Source organism: Nyctereutes procyonoides, unplaced genomic scaffold (assembly GCF_905146905.1).
Source record: "Nyctereutes procyonoides isolate TBG_1078 unplaced genomic scaffold, NYPRO_anot_genome, whole genome shotgun sequence".
Taxonomy (NCBI): domain Eukaryota; kingdom Metazoa; phylum Chordata; class Mammalia; order Carnivora; family Canidae; genus Nyctereutes; species Nyctereutes procyonoides.
The window spans coordinates 11,940,282-11,961,352 of NW_026575155.1; the positions used below are offsets into that span (position 1 = coordinate 11,940,282).

Consider the following 21,071-nt stretch of genomic DNA (forward strand, 5'->3'; position numbering starts at 1 on the left):
CTGTTAAGGTGCTAAATGAGGAGACTCAAACAGTGAGCATTCCCTGGCTCAAACAATAGAAGGCAAAGCGTGCCCTCAGACTGAGCAGAGGGTGAGACACTGCTTCCACAAAGCCAAAAGGAAAAAAAAAGAAGCCCTAAGTCAGCTTGCTGCTGGAGAGTTGGCTTCGGGATCCAACTTCTCTTGGTTTTCACATCAACACTTTATTTTTGAATAGGTCTGTGATAAAAGCGTTGCTCCTGCAACTGGCTGCTTTGTTGAAAGCAAAGTATTGTGCACTTAATTAAATAATACTGCTGGCATTATGGTGACTGTTCAGAATAATCTTACATAAACTCATCGAAGTAGCCCCCCAAAAGCCCATTATAATAATAATAATAATAATAATAATAATAATAATAATATTTGAAGCTCATTTGAATAAATGTGTTGAGCAACAGACTGAATTCTGAGTCACCTGTGACTCTTCTGTAGCATTGGTACTCAGAGTGTGGTCTGTGGACTAGCACCAGTTTGCAAAACATCCATTCTTCAACCAGGATGAGGGAAGGACACAAACGGAGAAGGGTTTAGAAATCTTTACGGCAAAAAAAAAAAGGAAAGTAAGGAAACTTTTACAGCAATTTGACATCATTGTGACATCCACTGTGTGCTCAGTGGACCCATTCCTCTGAACAGGGTAGGCCAGCTCAGAAGTCACATCATGACCCAATGTGGTCATGCACTGGTAGGGTCATCTCATAATGCATGACATTTTAAGGTTACTGTGTCAAGAATAACCCAAAAATGTATTTAAAAATGAGAAAAAGTAAGCATATAGTTATTTTTGTAACTTGCTATTTTTACATCTTTTTAAGTTTTATCATCCTCTCTAAATGTATAGTTTAACACTGCAACTAAATAAGGAAAGTAAAATTTGTATTATTTATTTACAACTCCAATTTACTGATGGCCTCTTTTTTTAAGTATTCATTTTTTGAAGACAGAGAGTGAGAGAGGCAGAGGCAGAAGGAGAGGCAGGCTCTCCACAGAGCAGAGAGCCTGATGCAGGACTCATTCTAGGACCCTAGGATCATGACCTGAGCCAAAGGCAGACACTTCACCAGCTGAGCCACCCAGGCGCCCACTGATGTCCTCTTTTTGGTCAAGAGAAGACACATCTATTCTGAATGTGACAATCACAGTAAACCAAACAATGACAAAGGAACTGCTTTTGAAGAAATTAAGATGAGAAAACTTTGTATTTTTTTTACCTGGAAGGATGATCCCTCATACAACTGAATTCCATTTTGTGGCCATAATTGATGGCGAAGTGCTACACACACTGCGTGTCATTCGAAAAGATATATTGGCAAATGAAACAATGAAACAATGAAAGTGTAAGCATTATTTTACACAGAAAATGGTTTCTAAAAACTCAAAGATATATTTGCAAGAAATAGCACTAACTGAAAAGCAACAGAAGCAAATGTCCAAATTTCATACTTAAAAACAAACAAACAAACAAAAAAACGATTGTTTTTGAAGGCTCCTTATGAAGCAGCACGAAAGACATAAAATTGCCCAGACATTAATGTAACGGTGCATCCAGTAAGTCTACTTGGAAATGCTGGGTGAATCTGTGACCAAGAAAGGGTTGATCGAGTATCACTTCCCAAAAATATGATAAATATTATGTTTCCAGTGGGGGCTGCTTGCAGAGCCTCATGCAGGAGCCAATCATGGACTGCTGCCCTGCTAAGTGACATGCACTTGAGCAGCACTCAGCAAACTGCTTCCTTGCTTGAGAAAGCCCTGCCCACAATGTCAGCTGAGCAACACGCCTAGTGACATAGGACATGAAACCTAATGCATTACCTTCAATACCCCTGTTTTTATTTTTGAAGACTTATTTATTTGAGAGAGAGAACGAGTGGGGAGGAAGAGGCAGAGAGAATGAGAATCTTCAAGCAGACTCCCCACTGAGCATGGAGCCCAATACAGGGCTCGATCTCATGACCCTGTGATGTGATCATGATCCGAGTTGAAACCAAGGGTTGGATGCTTAACCGACTGAACCACTTAGGTGTTCCTATATTTCTGTCTTTATTATGTGATCTTATGGAAGATGAGTGCAAAGGAACTCAGTGTTTCCTAAGAAACCAGTTTTTTCCAGCTTTTTAAAGATGTGACTCGCTCATTTGTCTGACTTAGTATTTTTAAATATTCTAACACTCTTATGCAAGGAAGAGATGCAGTGCTTCTTTAACATATGTCTTTATATAATGATGCATCGTAGAGTCTGGAAATATATAAAACAAGATAATGATAGTGGCTAACTCTAAGGACAGTTACAGGGAGCTTTTTTTCCCCCCTCCTTTGGCTTCTCTGTATTTATAATTTTTTTCTACACTGAATTACACTCATGTCATAAAGAAACAAAAGACCACAGAGTCAATAAAAGGGTTGCATGAGGTCAGCCATTTAAAAACAATTCTCAAGAGCTTTGCCCATCTAGGGGACCACGTGAGCCGTCAATTATGGATGAGCCCCATACACTACTCAGAACCACAAACTCATCACTCTGAATGTGATGACCTCACAACTGAGGAAGGGGTCAATTAAAACACACAATGGCCCTGACCAGTAGCCACCTGCACACCCACAACTATGGGGCCAAGCAAAGAGAGTATTCATCCCTGGATGTGTCCAGAACAAGACAACTGTGAACACAGCAGGATCAGCCATGCCAATTGAGGAACTCAAAGAATGCTGTTTCCTTCTCATAATAGTGGGGGACCCTCCTAGGGGGTATATAGCCCCTCACTTCTCTTCTATCCAGCTCCCCACTTCTTCCTTCCACTTGCTTCAGGCTCTCAGAATAACACCTGTCATGCTCCAGAGCCAACCAGGCTCAGTCAAGCATTTTTACACAACTTTTTTTATAATCACTGCATTTATTTTTTTCTCCTTTATCAAAAGATACAGAAAGGAACAATATACAAATTTTGTGTATAAATGTCATCCAAAGTCATCCAAATGTCATCCAAAGCCTCCTGTCCCCAAACTGTCCCAAACTGATTATTGTTATTGTTGCCTTTACTATCACTATTAATGCTAAGAGGGGACCTGTTTTTAGGTAGGTAATATTTACAATTTGCCAGTAAAGTTTCCCATGCTAAGCACACAATTCACAGCATCCCACAGCCCCTGGACACAAGTATCTAATGCTCACAGATGCTTGTTTATAGAGCTTTCTAGTTGGAGGCAGTGAAATATACACTCCTGGATGAGAAAGTAGAAGACCAAAAACCCTCCATCTCTGCTCAACCTCCATGCAGGTAAGCTGAAGCAGATCAGCCACTCTCTCTGCACCTAGCCCAGAGGCAATGTTAGCTGGCTTTGAGAATTGATATATCAGGTCTCTATGACCTCCCCCCCTTCCAAGGGGTTCTCATCAGAGCCAGAGCAACAGGGCAATGTGTAGTTATGGTTCATTTCACTTGCAAATGACAGAAGAGAAGTTGATTTTTTCTTAAATAATAATGGCTGCTTTTAAAAACAAGCTACCCAACTTAAAAACGGGCAAAGGACTTGAACAGATGTTTCTGCAAAGCAGACATATAGCCAACAAGCACAAGAAAAGGTCGTCAACGTCACTCATCATTTGGGAAATGAATATCAAAACCACAATGAGATGCCACCATTTCGCACCCATTAGGATGGCTACTATCAAAGTGGCAGAAAGTAACAAGTGTTGGTGAGAATGTGGAAAAAAATTGGATCACTTAGGCATTACTGGTAGGAATGTAAAGTGGTATAGCCACCTGAAAGGATGCATGGCAGCGCCTCAAACAGTAGAATTATCATATGATCCAGCAATTCTGCTTCTGGGTTTATACACAAAAGAAGAGAAAGCAGAGAATCAGGCATATTTCTGTACGTCAATGTTCGCAACAGCACTATTCACAATAGGCAAAAGATAGAAACAATTCAAATGTCTAACAATACATAAATGGGTAAACGAAATGTGGTACAGACATAGATGGCATGTTATTCAGTCTAAAAAGGAATGAAATTCTCATACACGCTACATTACAGATGAACCTAAGAGACATTCTGCTAGTTGAAATAAGCCAGACAAAAAGACTGCCCCAACTCCAGCCATCACATCAACAATCCATCAGGTAGGAAGGATAAAAGGAAAGAGAGTGCACATTCTTTAAATATTCTATGTCGTACGACAGTACAACTCAACAAGATGACCTTTTGAGTTCCCTCTTGTGATAAGATGATATAAGAAAAATAGCTCCCCTAAGGGCACCTGCGTGGCTCAGTTGGTTAAGCACTGACTCTTCACTTCAGCTCAGGTCATAATCTCATGGTCACGATCTCAGGGTCATGGTATCAAGCCCCACGTTGGGCTTGTGCTCAGTGAGGAGTTTGCTTAAGATTCTCTCTCTCCTTCTCCCTTTTCCCCCTTTACCTGCTCACACACGTGTGTGCGCATACACTCTCTCTCTCTAAAAAAAAAAAAAATAGCTCCCCTCTCTGAACACTGATGGTGATTTCGGCACTGTACCTGTACCTTTTCTCTGTTGCTCCTCAGTCCTGCCTAGAGAGGTACAGACACCCTTGTCAGCATTTCATAGATGAGGAACATCAAGGCCAGGAGCCTTGAGCCATCAGAAAGGGGATGAATGCTTTTAGCATTAAAAACATTGTCCTTTGGGGGCACCTTAAGTGTCTGTCTTCGGCTCATGTCATGATCCCAGAGTTCTGGAATGAAGTCCTGTGTCAGGCTCCCTGGAGCTTGCTTCTTCTTCTCCCACTCCCTCTGCTTACACTCTTTCTCTTTCTCTCTCTCAAATAAATAAATAAAATCTTTTTTAAAATTAAAAAAAAAAATTCTACCTGGAAGTCCAACCTTTCCTTTAGGGATACTACCTGGAGGTTGTACAGGGCCCTTCTGCTCACATTCTAGTGTCAGCACAGTCACATGGTTTGCACTCTACTGCAAACGAAGCTGGGAAATGTGATCTTTTTCTTGGGGAGCATGCAGGAGTTTTATTACTGAGGACGAAGGAAGAATAAGTATTGATAGACATCAAGCCATCTTTGTACACATGAAAATCACCTTGAAAGTTTTTTTTTTTTACACCAAGCTGAAAATCTTCAAGGTTTCATAGGATCACATGCAGAAAGGGGGAGCTTTAGGAAACAGCTGTGACCCAGTAAGTACTCGCTCCTTTGATGAGCTCACTTTGCAAAACAAAGAATCCAGGGATGTGCCATACAAAGACCCTTATTCACCACACACCTATCAGACGTGCAGGTTGAGAATTGAGAAGCCCAGCAAAGAAAAAAAGAAAAGGAAAAGAAAAGAAAAAAAAAAGATGAAGATAAAGGATGCCTCATCTCAGCCATTTCATAGAATTTGAAACATGGCAAGAAAGCTCTTATAATCTGGCTGCATTCAGTGCTGCCAGAGACCAGGAAGACTCATTGCACATTCCTAACATTTCAGGTGGGGACATGTTTTCTTGATCCTGGACATCCAACCCCCTCAACTACGTGAGCACCCTGCCCTCAAGAACAAAGATGTAGCACCTTCAAAACATAGGGTTAGAGTTCCCCACACTGTGCTTCCCATTAAGGCTGTCTTTGCTTAAACATTTCACAGGCTGAGCACATGCTCTCACATATTCATTCTCACAGTTGAGAGAGAGAGAGAGAATGGGAGTTCCTATGAGTCATAGAAAATTTGGTTTTAAAAAAAATGGCATCAGGAAGAATCAGTAACACTCAACGCCCACATGTCTCGTCTCTTTAAAGCACATTGGGGGAAATTTTGCTTTTAGTGGTAACTTAACATTCTGTTGCTGCTATATATGTCATTTGCAGCAGAGACAAAATAACTAACAGCCTGGGAAGACTTTTATAGCCTGCCCATCCTTTTTAAGAGATGGCGTGGTCCCAATTTTGACCTCCTTTTTACTACTCTCCTTTCCTTTGGACAAAATCCATGTAATCCTCAGTAATACTAGAACAACTCTGTGTTACTGCATATGCACACCTGATTCCTGTGCCTTTTCCATCCCCGATTTTGGCAAAGATCTGTTCGTAGAGGCAGAAAGCAACCATACCCTTGTCCTGACCTCGTAGTAGCCATGGCCCTCATCCCAACTCAGCCCTCCTGGCATCTCCTGTCTCCTGCCAAGGCTACTGCCTCAAGTCAGGAAGCACTGCAGACCTGATGCCTGCAAACCAAATCCCATAGACAGTTCGAGGGTGTGCTTTGCTTGGGAAACCCAGCTTAAATGGCTTCTGTCTGATTCATCACTCCACCAACACGACACGACACAAAGTCATCTCTCGAGTTCTAAAATGCTTTAAACTCTCCCTTAATTTTAGCATTTATTACCCAACTTACATTACAGCTTTTCATTTATGCCTTATCTCTGAATCACACATTCTAGTTTGTCCAAGACAGTCTTAGTTTAGCTTGCCATCAATACAATTCTTTTTCTGTCTTCTTTCTTTCCAGTTTGGAAGAGAAATTACACAGACACCCAATTCACCACCCAAATTTGTCTGTGACCTCCTTGATAACCAGACTCTGTCCTGGCCACCTTGCCATTCTCCAAGGACCTGCATATAGCACCTGGGCCAGGCAGGTGCACTGTACAAACTTGCTGAAAGGAAGAAAGGAAAAAAAGAAGGAGGGAGAGGGGAGCAGAAGAAGAAAGGGCTCTCTCCTACTCCTCTTGCTCAAAATCCAGTCATGTGTCCAATATAAGGAAGAGTATTTGAAAAAACTAGTTGATGAGGCACCTGGATGTCTCAGTTGGTTGAGCATCAACTTTTGGTTTCAGCTCAGGGTCATGATCTTAAGGTCCAGAGATCTCAGGTCAGGCTCTGTGCTTAGCGGAGAGTCTGCTCGAATTTCTCTCTCCTTCCCCCTCTTCCCCTCCCCCCTTGAAATAAATAAATAAAATCTTAAAAAATAGAAAAGAAAAAATAACTGCCTGAAGAAACAGCATTCTCCCACACTGACCGTGTGCTCCCATAGGGAAGGACAGAACACAGTGGTTACAACATGAGGCTCTGTAGTTGTATGTCCAGATTCAAATTCTGGTTCTATCATTTACTCTTTATATGACTTTGAACAAACTGACTAACCTTTCTTCACCTAGACTTCCTTATGCATATAGTGGATGCAGTAAAAGTGCTCTCCATATACATGTGACCAACAAGCATATCACTGGGCATCAGAAAAGTGCATGTCAAAAACACAATGGAAAAAAAAAAGAAAAAAAACCACAATGAAATTCCACCTCACACCCATTAGGATGGATATTATAAAAAAAATTTTTTTTAAGAAACTGATAATGGCATGTGTTAACCAGGATGTAGAAGAAACTGGAACCCTTGTGCACTACTGGTGGGATTGTAAAATGGTACAACTGTTATAAAACACAACTGTTATAAAACCTCCACAGTATGGAGGTTCCTCAAAAAATTAAACATGGAATCACCATAATATCCGACAACTCCACTGCTGGGTATATGCGCAAAAGAATTGAAAGAGGATCTTTCCTCTGTTCACCCATCTGTACACCCATATTCATAACAGCATTATTCACTAGCCAAGGGATGGAAGCAACTCAAGTATCAGTCAACAGATGAACAGATTTAAAAAAATATGGTCTATACAAATAATGGAATGGCATTCAACCTTAAAAAGGAAGGAAATTTTGTCTCATGCTACAACATGGAAGACATAAAGCTAGGTGAAATAAGCCAGTCATAGAGGAACAAATGCAGCATGATTCCACTGATGGGAGGTATCTAAAGCAGTTAAATTTATGGAGCCAGAAAGTATAATGGTGGCAACCAGCAGTAGTGGAGGGAAGAGAGAGGAACTGTTATTTAGTGGAGACAGAGTTGCAGATTTGGCAGATGAAAAAATCTGGAGATCTGCTTCATAACAGTGTGATTATACTTAACACCATTAACCTGTACACTTAAAAATGGTTCGGATGGCCCACTTCATGTCATGTGTTTTTTACCACAATAAAAAATAACCATAAAGATGTGCCTTTCCATAGGCTGTTGTATGGATTAAATGGATTCACATGTGAAAAGCCTAGAACACTGGTTGGCACAGTCATAAATGTCATCTTTATTAATGAACCCACATCCTTTGTTCCACACTACATCAATGTGTAGAAATCCTTTTAGGTTTGGGGTCTTTTTTATCTCATGTATTCTCACTTTTCTATCTCATGTATTAGTCTCTAAGCTTTATTTGTCCTATCTACAAATTATTATTAGGTGTCCATCGCACTCAAATAAAAAACAGTTATCACTTCCAAACGCCACCTTGCCTGAAATTACTGAGCATTCATAGGCCCAAATCATTGAAAGTTAACTTAATGAAAACATGTGGCATATATCCTGTTAAAAAAAATTCTTATTAGGACACTAAAAAATATCACATGAATTTTTTTAAGAAAAATATTATCTGCAACTTCTTCAATTTCATAAGATACAATTCGAAGTCTCAGATTATTTTCTTTGTCTTGAGTTTTTAACAGCCACCCAATTTATTGAATGGCAGGGGTCTGACTCGGCAGAAGTCGATGTCAAGAAAACACATGAGTGTTTTCAAAGGCAGTGTGATGGGGCTGTCCCGAATCTAATATAGTCAAAGGAAGCATTGAGCCCAGATCACAAAATGTAATGGTCCCTTATTTCTTAGGGTCACGACTTTCCAAGAACAATATGGGTAGAAAAAAAAACAAATGCCCATAAAAATAAAATCAACATATGATAGCTCAAAAAATATTGTATAAAATGGGTTTTTTTTTTAAAAAAAAAAAGCTAGTTGTGTTTTGTCTGCAAAAAAGACGTTTAAGCAGATACGCATTTGAAATGTATGAGAGTCAGTCAAATATTCATCCGTCCATTTGTTCGGCTTTAAAATTATTTGATAAATATTCATTGAAAGACTTCTAGGAACTAGGCACCATGTTAGGTGTTAATTGTACCAGTCATGAGCAGAGACAGCCACCCTACTGTGTTATTCTAGAAGGCAAAAGTCGACATAATGATGGACACCATCTGAGGTCAATATAAGGAAGCCCAGGCTGACAGAATGAGCCTAAGATGGGAAGGACCATTTAGGGAGGGGGTGATCTCCCCACCCTGGAACTATGCAGGTAGAGACAATATGAGCATTAGGAATGCCAAGAAGAAACTTCTACACTAGGTTCTAATGATCTGGTGTAGATAACAATCTACCTCTCCTCCAACTAGAAACACAATGAGCTCCAGTTTCAGAACACACTGAGTGGAGAATAATTTGGGGATATGATGTCCAAAGAAGTTTCATTTCAGTTAACCCTCTGAGCAAAGACCCAAAGTGACTCAGAACTATCTGAAATCTGCAACACTTGTTATGTCAAAAATAATCAGCTCCCCTCTGCATGGAAGAATACTGATGACCCATTATTAGAATCTCAATTTTCCTTATGATAGGACAGCATTCACCTAGAGGTCACATCCTCCCCTCTGAAACTTCATTGCAGCTTTGAAAAATATCACAAAGATAACAGCTAAAGATAACTGGAAGCAACCAAGATGCTCTTTAATAGATGAACAGATAAGCAACCTACAGTATGTCCATAGCATGGAATATTATTTGGCCATGAAAAGAAATGAGCTATTGAACCACACAGAAAGATGTAGAGGAAACTTAAATGCCTAGTACTAAGTGAAAGAAGCCGGTCTGAAAAGACTACATACTGTAGGCTAACTCTGTGACATTATGGAAAAGGCAAAACCATGGAAACAGGAGAGCCTGGGTGGCTCAGTGGTTGAACATCTGCCTTTGGCTCAGGGCATGATCCCAGATACTGGCATCGAGTTCCACATCAGCCTTCCTGCATGGAGCCTGCTTCTCCCTCTGACTGTGTCTCTGCCTGCCTCTCTGTATCTCTCATGAATAAATAAGTAAAATCTTAAAAAAAAAAAAAAACCATGGAGATAGTAACAAGGTTGGTGTTTGCTGGGGGTTCAGGGGAAGGAAGGGAGGAGTGAATAGGTGTAACACAGGGGATTTTTAGGGTAGTGGAATTGCCCACTAGGATACTTTAATGATACATATATGGCATTACACATGTCCAATCCTACAGAATAGACAACACAGAGTGAACCTCAATATAAATTATGTACTTTAGTTGGTAATAATGTATATTGGTTCATCAATATAATGAATGCATCACACTTTAAAAAAAGAAATAAATATTTAAAAATTTAAAGACAGAATCTATGCTGAGACAGCAAAATATTAGTAGATACATAGATTAATAGTAAATAAATGAAAAAAAGTCATGAGGAAACTTCGCAGGCATGTCTTCCTTTACAGAAAAAAAAATAATTCTCATTTCCAAAATCCAAAAACTATTGCAAAAGAATTCAATGTGGTATTTTCAAAGTATAATTATTGAGTATAAAATACAATGTAAAGATAAACTACTTCGCATGTTTAGGTAAGGTCAACTGCAGGGCTGATAGCAAGCTGTGGGCGTCTGGAGTCACGTGATGGCGATCCCCTCGGACTGTCACCACATGTGTTCAAACGTGACTGACCCCAGCACGACTCAGGCTGGAATGAGAAACAGGATATGAGCCACCGGGCAAGGGTTCCCCTTTTTGCCAATCACCTGTCCTGCAACATTGGACAACTGGCTTTTACAGGTGTCTATTTTCCCAGGCAAGAAATGGACAGAATAGACCAGCTAGTAGTTTTCACACTGGTCCCCAATGGGAGAGAGCATCTGGGGACAGTGGCGGGGGGGGGGGGGCAGTACAGGGCAGGAGCGCACTGGCTTCCACCAAAGGAGTTCCACTCTATTAGGAGGGGGTATTTATTGGGCTTTTCTGTACAATTTTAGTTATATATAGGTCTCCTCAAGCTAAATAGTTCTTTTTTTTTTTTTAAGAGACATCTGGTTCCTTTTCCCTGAAGGTATTTGCTCAAGCCAAGGAATGAAGCACCTGTGAGTGAGGAGCAGATGAAAGCTGGAAACATAAAAACTTGAGGGAACCTTTTTTTCATTTTCAAGGGGATTATCGAGGGAGGAATGTACTTTGGCTCCCGTAAGCCCATCCAATATCTGATCTCCCACCTTGGCCACTGCTGCAGTTCTACAGGATGTCATCCGGAGTTCCAACTGCCTAAAGGAAGAAAGAATCCCATCTGGATTACCAGGGGCCCGTCTTTGGAGGGACCGGTGGGCACTATCTGGGTAATCTCCATACTCAGAAGGAAACAAATGTTTCTTCCAGGTTATTTACCAGGTAATAAGACAAACTAACAAAAAGAACAGAGGCAAATCCCCACGATGGTTTACGGACAAGAATCATGGACCCTTAAGTCATAAAAGCCCTAAATGAGGAAGGAAATAAAGCCACAGAGGGAAAGATGTTGCAGAATGCCATGCAATGGGAGGCACATCTGTAACCCAAAGCTGGTCCTGCCAGTGATGATCTATTCTAAGCAAAGATCTAAATGAAGATCAGTCTTCTGCTCAGTCACCAGCTTCTCTTTGCTTGCTGGTTGGTGTAAAAAGCATCTCAAATTCCTTACCTTCCTGGACTTAACAGTGAAGGAAGACCCAAGACAACAGCATGCCTGGAAGCAGCCAGTTCAGCTGGAGCCTGCCAGCCCAGCACCCCCAAGGGTCCTCCTCTGCCCTGAGAGATCACCCAAAGTGTCCCCACCCCACCCAGAGAGGAGATGTCAGCCCTGCAGGGGAGCAGAGGGCAGTCTTATTGATAAGTACCTAGAAAAACTAAGGCAACACCCACATCCCAGTTATTAAATCTGGGAAAAGAAAATGTCACCACAGCACATCATGCAGCTCACCTCTTATATTTATATAGTTATAATAATGTTAGAAGTGAACATTAATCTCACTGACATTTTTGCTTAACTACTCTGGAAGAAGGGAGGAATGGAGAATGGAGGGAGGAGAGTGAACTCAACTCTCCTCTTCCTTAATAGAAAATCAATAATATCCAGATTGAAAGCTCAAGAAGAAGCGCCAGGAGCCCAGGACTTATAAATATGGACAGAAGAACAGCCAAGAACAGCTAAGGGAAGCTGGAAGGCAGAGAACGAGAACTTTTCATTATAAGCCCCGAAATACCATTTAACTTTATGCATATGTATTATGTTGAGAAAAAAAAAACAGCAATTAAAGTAGAAAACTGATAAAGGACATAAGAGGCCTTCAGAGTGAATAAACTCAATACTTGATGGGTGTTGTGTGGGAGATTTCTAGGATAGCTGAGAGCCCAGAGAGACATAAAACTTGGTCCTGTAGCACTGCCACTTGCTCCTGGCCAGGGCTGTCTCATTTGCCCAGTGGTCTGACCAAAGCTCCATGGGGAGAAACTGGCACCAAATACGTTTGTCTTCATGATTTTAGGAGCACGCTCATTTGTTTATTTAGGTCATGTCACAATACCAAAAAACTAAGCAAAACCCCAACAGCCCCATGTGCCTGTTTGGTACTGTACCAACCTCTTCCCCAAGTCCACGTGCAAATTCTTTTCATCCTTCGCCTTTCAGAAGCCTTGAAGCTTAAAGTGTAAATTAGTTTAAGAAGAAAAACCTTCTGAATGATAAGGTGGCAGTGTGTATAGCAAGAGACTAAGACACATACCTTGATCACACAATTCCACTTCCAAGAATGTACCCTAGTCTTTGGAAAACTATGGAGAATGGTTTGTAGCCATGATTTCCAGCCTTACAGGCATGTGAGAATACAGACTTCTAGGCTTCACCATCAAGAGAGCCTGATGTAACTGGTCTGTAATGGGTCCTGGGCACCCATATCCTGCAGTCAAGATAGAGAACTCTGGGATCATAATACAACAGAAAACAGTCTAAATACCCAATGGAAAGGACGGGTTAAATCCATCACACTAGAACCCCACAATGGAATCCCAAACAACCTTAAAATAATGTGGCAGAAGGAAGATATTTCATTAAACATATTTATTGAGATGGACAGATATTTATAATGTGTTATTAAGTAAAAAAAAACAGGTTATATAAACTTTGTAAATGTGATATGATCTACTTTTGGAAAAAGAGTATCTATAAAAGAATTGCCACTATTGTAGAATTAAATGCACCATTGTCAGTAGCCATAAGTCTGAGTGTGGAAAGATTTAAATATTTTTGTTTATGTGCGTGTTCTAATATTTCCACAATGAACAAAGTATTACAGATACCACCCTCTCAAGTTCCAAAATGCCCAGACATACCTCTTGTAAGCTTTAAACATTTTAATGCTGTTCATCTAGATTTCAGCTCACACCACCCCTGCTATAACCAATAAACCCACACACACATCCCCAGCCTTTTCCCAGGGCACTCCACTGCCTGCCAAGTCTCCAGGGTGGAAAAACAGCCCATGGGTTTCAGCTTTCCTTTGCAGGTAACAAAGTTCGGCTGCCTGAAACCCAAACTATCCTGGTAACTTTGTTGTACTCACTGACCTTCTAAATTAAAAAAAATAAATAAATTTTTTTTCAAAAAAAAACCCATAAAATTTAATTTAATTTAATTAACTAATTAATTCACCTTTCCAACTCTGAGGCTCGAGAAGGGGACACCTAGATTTGGGACTGTGAGAAAGACAATGCGGAAATCCCAAACACACCCCCGATCCCTCCCATTTCCAGCCCCACTGAATCATTCACCATCACTGGTGGAAGATGCTGGAGCACTGGGGACACGGGTAGGTAGGAAGAACTGGTCCTAATAGACATTGGGAACATACACGCAGTTTCTTAAGAAGCTTGCAACAGGAGAAAGGGGCTGAGTTTCAGACCACTGAGAGGGAACAGAGCCTTGTGTTCTTAGCAAAGATGGCAGGCTTCCATTGCCTCTATCCTTCGCTGTAACCACCTGATGCCCACTCTCTGCCCGAAGCCCCTTCTTGGATTCCTTACATCAGAGCTGTCCAACAAAAAGAACCAAGCTGCGGCGTTTCAAAGAGTTATCTTCAGAAGCTTTTGAAACTTAAGATAAAAGCCGTCCAGGAATTACAACCAAACCCCAAATATGAGGCTTTGGGTTCATATTTGAGAAGAAGGCTTTCACACGTGGCCCAGTTTGAACAGCCTACTCCCCAGGTCCTGCCTTTTGCCACCCTAGTAGCAATCAGGCGGGACACCGGAGCAAGCAGGAAATCTAAAATTAGGTTTGACTACCTATAATGGAGGATTTATGGGATGGTTTAATTAGCAGTCTCAGGATGAAAACCCAAAGTGGAAGAAGGAGAAACATCTTTGTGGACATGCCCAGTGGGCCTGCATGCACTCCGTGAACCTCACCTACAGCCAGGGAAGATGCAGGAAGGCAGAGGGACAGGGCAAGGACGCACTTCTTCCTTCTCCTAAGCTTGACACATGCCACATCCAATGGTGCAGTGGCCCTGGTCCCTTTACTTAAAAGGCAAACGGAGGTCTTGACACCACACAAAGAAACTAGGTGTTCTGAAGAACAGAAGAACCAGTTCAGTTGAATCCCCTCCTGAAATATTCTAAACCACAAGAACAATGCTCCAAAGGTCAAAAGAAGATTCTCCTGGACCACAACGTGTTGGTGAGTGTTGCCATTGCACCTGTGCTTTGCCATTTTCAGTACCTGGCAAGATCCTTCGAAAACTCCCAGAGTACCATTTTTGGGGAGCAATTTTAAAGACTAATTAAACTATGTGTTAACATAAATTCCGTGTGTTCAGAGAGTTTTCAAGAAAATATGAGAAAAAAAACAAAGGGCTTGAGCCTGTGTGGGCAGGGGACGGAGACAGGATAACAAACTCTGTCCCCTGAAGTTGGGACCCACAGCTGAGTGCCCAGAGAAATCACTCACGGGTAGCGGTTTGGAAAGCAGGGGTCACTGGAGACTGGCATGACCACCCACAGTCCCCTTCTGTGCTCCCCTCGACAAAAGTTAGTGAGCTTGGACATCTCCCCTACAAGTGTTCCCAGCCAAGCTCTCTCCCCTCTCCGGGTGGCATCCCTGGACCCAGCAGGGAGTCGGAGATGCCAGCCTGAATCAGGGCCAAGCCAGAAAGAGAAATGAAAAAGCAGGGGCTGTGGTTGGCCTCTTTTCCAGCGAAAAATATGGCTCCAGTTAGCAGGGCGGCTTTCTCTCTGCAAATCGACGTGACAATATTCCTATGAGTAGAAGAGTCCCTTGAAAAGAAACGTTGCATTTATTACAACACACAACAAAACCGGAGGACATCGTTGCTTTTAAAAAAAATCTTATTTTCTTAAAGGAGATTTCAACTTTCCATGGCAAAAGCACTTTGCAAGGTCCCTCTTGAGAAGGCTGGTATTTAGATGTGGTTTCTTAGCATACTGGAGCCTTCCTGGACACGGAACAGCAGGTGCCTCAGCCTATAGAAATCCCTTATAAGGAGATCAACACAGAACAGTCCTTTTCTTTTTTAAAAAATATTTTATTTATTTATTCATGACAGACACAGGGAGAGAGAGAGAGAGGCAGAGACACAGGCAGAGGGAGAAGCAGGCTCCATGCAGGGAGCCCGATGTGGGACTCGATCCCGGGTCTCCAGGATCACTCCCCAGGCTGAACGCGGCGCTAAACCACTGAGCCACCCAGGATGCCCAAACAGTCCTTTTCTACATGAATAATTAACAGGAGGGTAAAATTCAGTATGACTCAGGTCCTCCTCAGACTTCTTCGAATGTGGTCTAGAAAGAGAGAGTTTAACCTAACCTTAACTCTAAGGCTCTGGTCACACGGTTATCATAATACAGGATTATTACAATACATGTGTTATAATGTAATATACATACACATAACCTGTGTAATATTATATGTAAGAGCTTACATCTATTAAAAGATTTGGGGAGGAAAAATGCCACCTAGAAATCATATTGAATAAAATAGAGCCAAGTGGGACGCCTGGGTGGCTCAGCGGTTGAGCATCCCTCTTCAGCTCAGGTTGTGACCCTGGGGTCCTGGGATCGAGTCCCACATTGGGCTCCCCACAGGGAGCCTGCTTCTCCCTCTGCCTGTGTCTCTGCCTCTCTTTCTGTGTGTCTCATGAATAAATAAATAAAATCTTTAAAAAATAAATAAAAATAAATAAAACAGAGCCAAGCAGTGAAATAAGTCTGAAATGACCTAGGAAAGGAAACAGTGTTTGATATTTACTCTGTCTGGATACAGACGTGGATGGACTTTGTGTCATCATTGACTCTGGTTCGTTAGGACCATCAGCATTTTCTAAGTTCCTGGGCTGTTTTATGGTCAAAAGGCCCAATTATTAAGTTTGAAGAGAATTCCCCAGAAAGAGCACAGCAAAGTAAGTGTCAGCTATTGTCATAGAAGAGGAGATCTCATCTACAGTATAGATGAGCCTATACTATAAACAAACATCATAGGTAAGTGTTTAGGCACACATTGCGGCATGTCATCTAACCCAATCTGATTACCAAAAAAAAAAAAAAGAAAAAAAAAAGAAAAAGAAAGAAACACCAGATACCATTGTGATCTTACTACGATGGCATCCACTGTGCGAGGAGTCACCGCATAAAGAGGTATTTTTAGTGATTTTTAAGGGCAAGTATTCAGAAAAGTCCAAATCTCTGCTCCATGTGACCATGACCTAGCACTTGGTCACCCTGCTGCTAATTATCCAAATTCTGACTGCAGGTCACCGCTGACTCAAGCTCATGTCTGTCTGTAAGGCATTAAAAAGAAGCCATGTGGGAAGAAGAAGAGGAGAAAGTTTAAGGAGGGGGAGCTCTCCTAACCAGCCAGCGCTTGCTTGGAGTTAAGCACCCTTTCCAAGGCAGACAACAAAAACAAAAAGAATCCTGGAAAAACGTACCTTTCACATTCCAAGGAGCGGGCACAGATGGCCCCGGGGGCGGGTGGAGGGAGCCGCAGGGCTCTGCAGGGCAGCTGGGAGATGCTCGTGCATAACCACTTGGATCTCCTGCCTCAGATGCAAGCAAGCTGCCTTGTGATGTTCCAGAAGGAAGAGTGTACCAGCAGAAAATACCATAACACTTCCTCTGCCACGAGCTGGAGGTAAGCATTTAAGGGAGAGACTTCATCATCCGTGCGCCTTCCTCACTCCAGGAACGTCGTCTCCCATTTGGCCCTTCTAGAAGATCATCGGGGACTGTGCAGCCCTCAGCGGAGAACAAGAGGGTTATTTGTGGGGCTGCTCCTGGGGAGGAGAGACTCAAATGCAGCGCTAGATTCTTCCCAAGCCGTGCTGCTTTCACAACACACATTTCTCTCCCTGCCTAAGAATCTGGCTTTTCCCTCGTGAACTTTTTTTCCTATTTTCGGGATGGTTGGGTCACTTCTAGTAACTGTGCTTGAGCGGAGCTGTCAGCCCCGGGCGTGGGCGGGCCCTTCCGACTCTGGTCTGCCTCACGGGACACTCACCCTCCGTCTCTGAGTCAGTTGCCTTTTCATGGAAATACTATTCAATGATCATTTTCATAAAAATTTGTGCTGGCGCGGTTTTGTTGCTCTTGACGCTGGCCCAAGTGTTTTTCTCTTCTGATTGATTTTTGGTCTAAACTCAGCATGTCTTTTTTGGTTGTTTATTTTTTAATATATTTCCATTTTTACTGGAGGGGAAACATTAGCGTCAATGTGATCCAGCTGCACCAGATCGGCCACACGACCCGCATTTATACATCCAAGAGGACGGGAAAAGGCTGTCCGCAGAAGCCGGCGGGCTGCTCCTGCCCGGACTCCGAAGGGAAGGCGGCCCTGCCAGTGGCTACCACACTAGGGGCCACTGGCCCCTGTCAACTTGTTTTTGCAGCGTGGGTGTTTCGGCAGCCCCTCCGATCTTGTACACCCAAGTCTGATCAGAATCCTCCCTCTGGGGCACCTGGGTGGCTCAGTGGTTGAGCATCGCCTTCAGCTCAGGGCGTGATCCCTGGGTCCTAGGGTCCTGTCCTGCATCGGGCTCCCCGCAGGGAGCCTGCTTCTCCCTCTGCCTGTGTCTCTGCCTCTCTGTGTCTCCAATGAATAAATAAATAAAATCTTTAAAAAAAAAAAAAAAGAATCCTACCACCTTTTCGCATGTGGAAAGAGCGTGTGGGTCCAGAGTTTGCAGGTTTAACGGAGCCCTCTGGGAAATACAAAGGGAGCCGTCAATTGCTTTTTGCTTTATCGCTATCCGTTCTCAGGCCACGCTGCCGGACAGATGCCCTCTCTTCTCCTAAGCTGAATCTTTTTCAAAGCTAAGCACGGGCATTGTGTACGTAAGCCATGTGTTCCCAAAGAGGCTAAAATCAGTTCTCGGAGGATGAGAAAAAGTCTTCACTCTTTTCTTGTATAAAGTACAGACTACACCTGAATGTAGATAGACATATAAATGTATAATGTGAAATTCCTAAACAGATAGGGTATCTGTGCTGTTAGATTAGTACATGGGAGAAGGAGGATTTGGGGGAAAATGTCTGAAAAGACTCCACCTGCAGTGGATTGCTCAGGAAAAATAGTTGAAAACACTAATTTAAGCCTAAGGGTAACTGCATCACAAAACATTGTCTCTTCGCCACATGTTAAGCACCGAAGCCTCAGTGATAAAGTAAATGCTGTCTGCACTTAGTCGCATCTGTTTAGGATGTCCCCATCATTATCCCCGTGAGAGCCATGCTACCCTGACAGGCTCTTTAACCAACGACTCACACACACACACCACCCCTTGCTTTAGAAGCCAGTGGGTGTCGAGCAGAAGAAACAAAACCAGAGAGAAACAAAAAATAAATAAAAAATAAAAAAGGACAGAAATAAAGAGTGAACGATCTGAGACAAATGAAGCAGAGGAGTGTACTTATTCAAAAACATCAACCTATTTTTTTTTAAGTGTCTACCAACCAGAGATTTCTCAGGACATCGTTTCATTCCATATTAAGTAAGTATCCAGGGAGCAATCTTTGCCTTGCCTGAGTCTGTTATGAATCTTGCTTATTCCAGAAGGGAAGCATGCATTTAACTTTCTCAAATACATGATATGCAATTCTTATTTCACTTGCTTGGAGCAAAGACTAAAAACTAGTGTTCAATCTTGTTCTCCGTGCCAGTGCAAACATAACGAATCCTGATCCTCATTTCCACTACTTCTTTAATCTAGGGTGGACGAGAATTTATTCTCCACCTCTCAGGACCCAGCTTGTATTTCCAACAGCACCAGCCATGATGCTGCCGCACGTCTTCCTGACCTGAACTGGCCATGCTCTTGCCAGAGAAAGAAATGGAGTCGTTTTACCCATGATCTCTGAAGTTATGTACACCAGCATCACAGGCTATAGAAATAACATTGCGACGAACTCAAATGGTAATTTACGGAGCACGGACAGTGAGTGGAGCGTGTTTTCTGTCCTAAAAATCCCAGACTAGGGCAGACTTATGAATAATTCTCAAAAATCAGGAAGTCTGTGAAAATCCCCCCACTGTCTTACAAAGACTGCAGGGTGCTCATCAAATCTCCTAAGACCTCTGGGTCCCTCCCCCTCTGAGGAGGTCCCTGGACCTGACTCCTAATGGCCAAAGCCAAGGAACGCAGGCACCTGCCTCCAGCAAATCCACTCCGATTCCCTCTCATTCCCAGACACAAATTTCCATGAAAACCAGACACAGGACAGAAAGCAGAGCAGGATATTCCAAAATCGCTTCAGATCTGCAGCCTGATTTCATTAGACTCGCCGGCTTGTTTCTTTTAGCCCTTGTGTGTGCCCACGGCAGGTGAAATTTCGCTGGCGCTGCCGTCTATCTACAACATCCATGCCGTCCATACACTTACGGAGACCAGGCTCTTGCAGGAGAGACAGGAGACTGTGATGCTGAGGGGGACACGTGTCTGTCCAGAGGTCAGCAGGAGGAGGGAGGCACTAGGCGATGCTCAGAATCCTCGACGAGGTGGCTCTACGGGGTGCCACTTGTCATGTCGCTGAACCCACCCCACAGCCCTATAGCATATGAAAGTTGTTCAGCCTGAAGGGAAAAACTCCATAGTTGTCGTTATTAATCCAAGTCTAACTAAATACAGCCGCTTCCAAGAGCACATGTTGGCCATTTCACACCACAGACACCCAACCTGAGAAGCCTGTGGGGAACCCACTGGGGGTGGGGCCCTTCTCTCACCTTCTTCCTGCCACAGCAGCACCCACCGGCTGACAATCCCGCATTCGACACTTTGTCACCAAGGTCTTCCCGGATGAAGTGGCAAGGACCCAGTGCAGGAGCGACTGGACATCAACTCTGCCTTGGGAACCACCGGGCCAGCCTAAAGCTCTGCTTGCCAGCGATGACACGGATTTTCCTCCAAGATCTTAAGCACATGTGGCTTACATCAATGTGGTCTCGTATCCACTCTCTGTTGAGACCACTTGCCTCGCACATTCTCATATTTACACATGTTCACTGAACGTAACCCCAAGTGAATTATTTAAGAAGCCTTAATGTGCTTCAGACTTCGCAAATATAATTTAGACCTTAAATTAAATTTGTACTCCCCTGGGAAACCGGTAGGTTGAACGAGGCCTACGGCATCCAGTGGACGGCAGTAGCCCCAGAAGGGAATTTCAGTTTACCTCCGGGAGGATCTCACCTGGTGGCCCACGCTCCGTGTTGAACGGAACGGGATTCGACTGCAAAATGGGATTTGTTGCCCACATCTGAAAGCAGCGGAGCCGACCGAGCACGAGATAAGTATTCTTGCTTTTTTGTTTGCCCCCCGATGGCCTTTACAACGGAGCATCCCAGCAACCAGAGATGTGCTACTAGTACAGACGAGAACACACAGCCCCGTTTGTCAGTTTTGAGGCTTGGGGGTTTTTAAATATAAATCCCAATATTCCCTTTCCCCTGTGTTCGGCTGCCAATAACTGAACAAATGAGGTGTTAAATTTGACACAGTGATTAGATTTGAGAAAAGCCACATGCATCCATTCCACTTAACACAGTTTTGTTTTGTCTTCTGTTTCTTTACAGT

The 21,071-nt window shown here is 42.8% G+C and overlaps 1 protein-coding gene across 3 annotated transcripts in view; it reads right to left on the bottom strand.

Annotated features, from left to right (window-relative positions):
* ERG (ETS transcription factor ERG) overlaps window positions 1-21,071 on the bottom strand; it is a 254,753-nt gene that overhangs the window by 223,450 nt on the left and 10,232 nt on the right. The window contains exon 1 of one of the 3 annotated variants that reach the window (XM_055313617.1): window positions 16,935-17,226. The exons of the other annotated variants lie outside the window; for them this stretch is intronic. The gene's annotated coding sequence lies outside the window, so the exon portion shown is untranslated. Of the gene's footprint in view, window positions 1-16,934; window positions 17,227-21,071 lie in introns of those variants that run through there. 3 annotated transcript variants of the gene reach the window in all.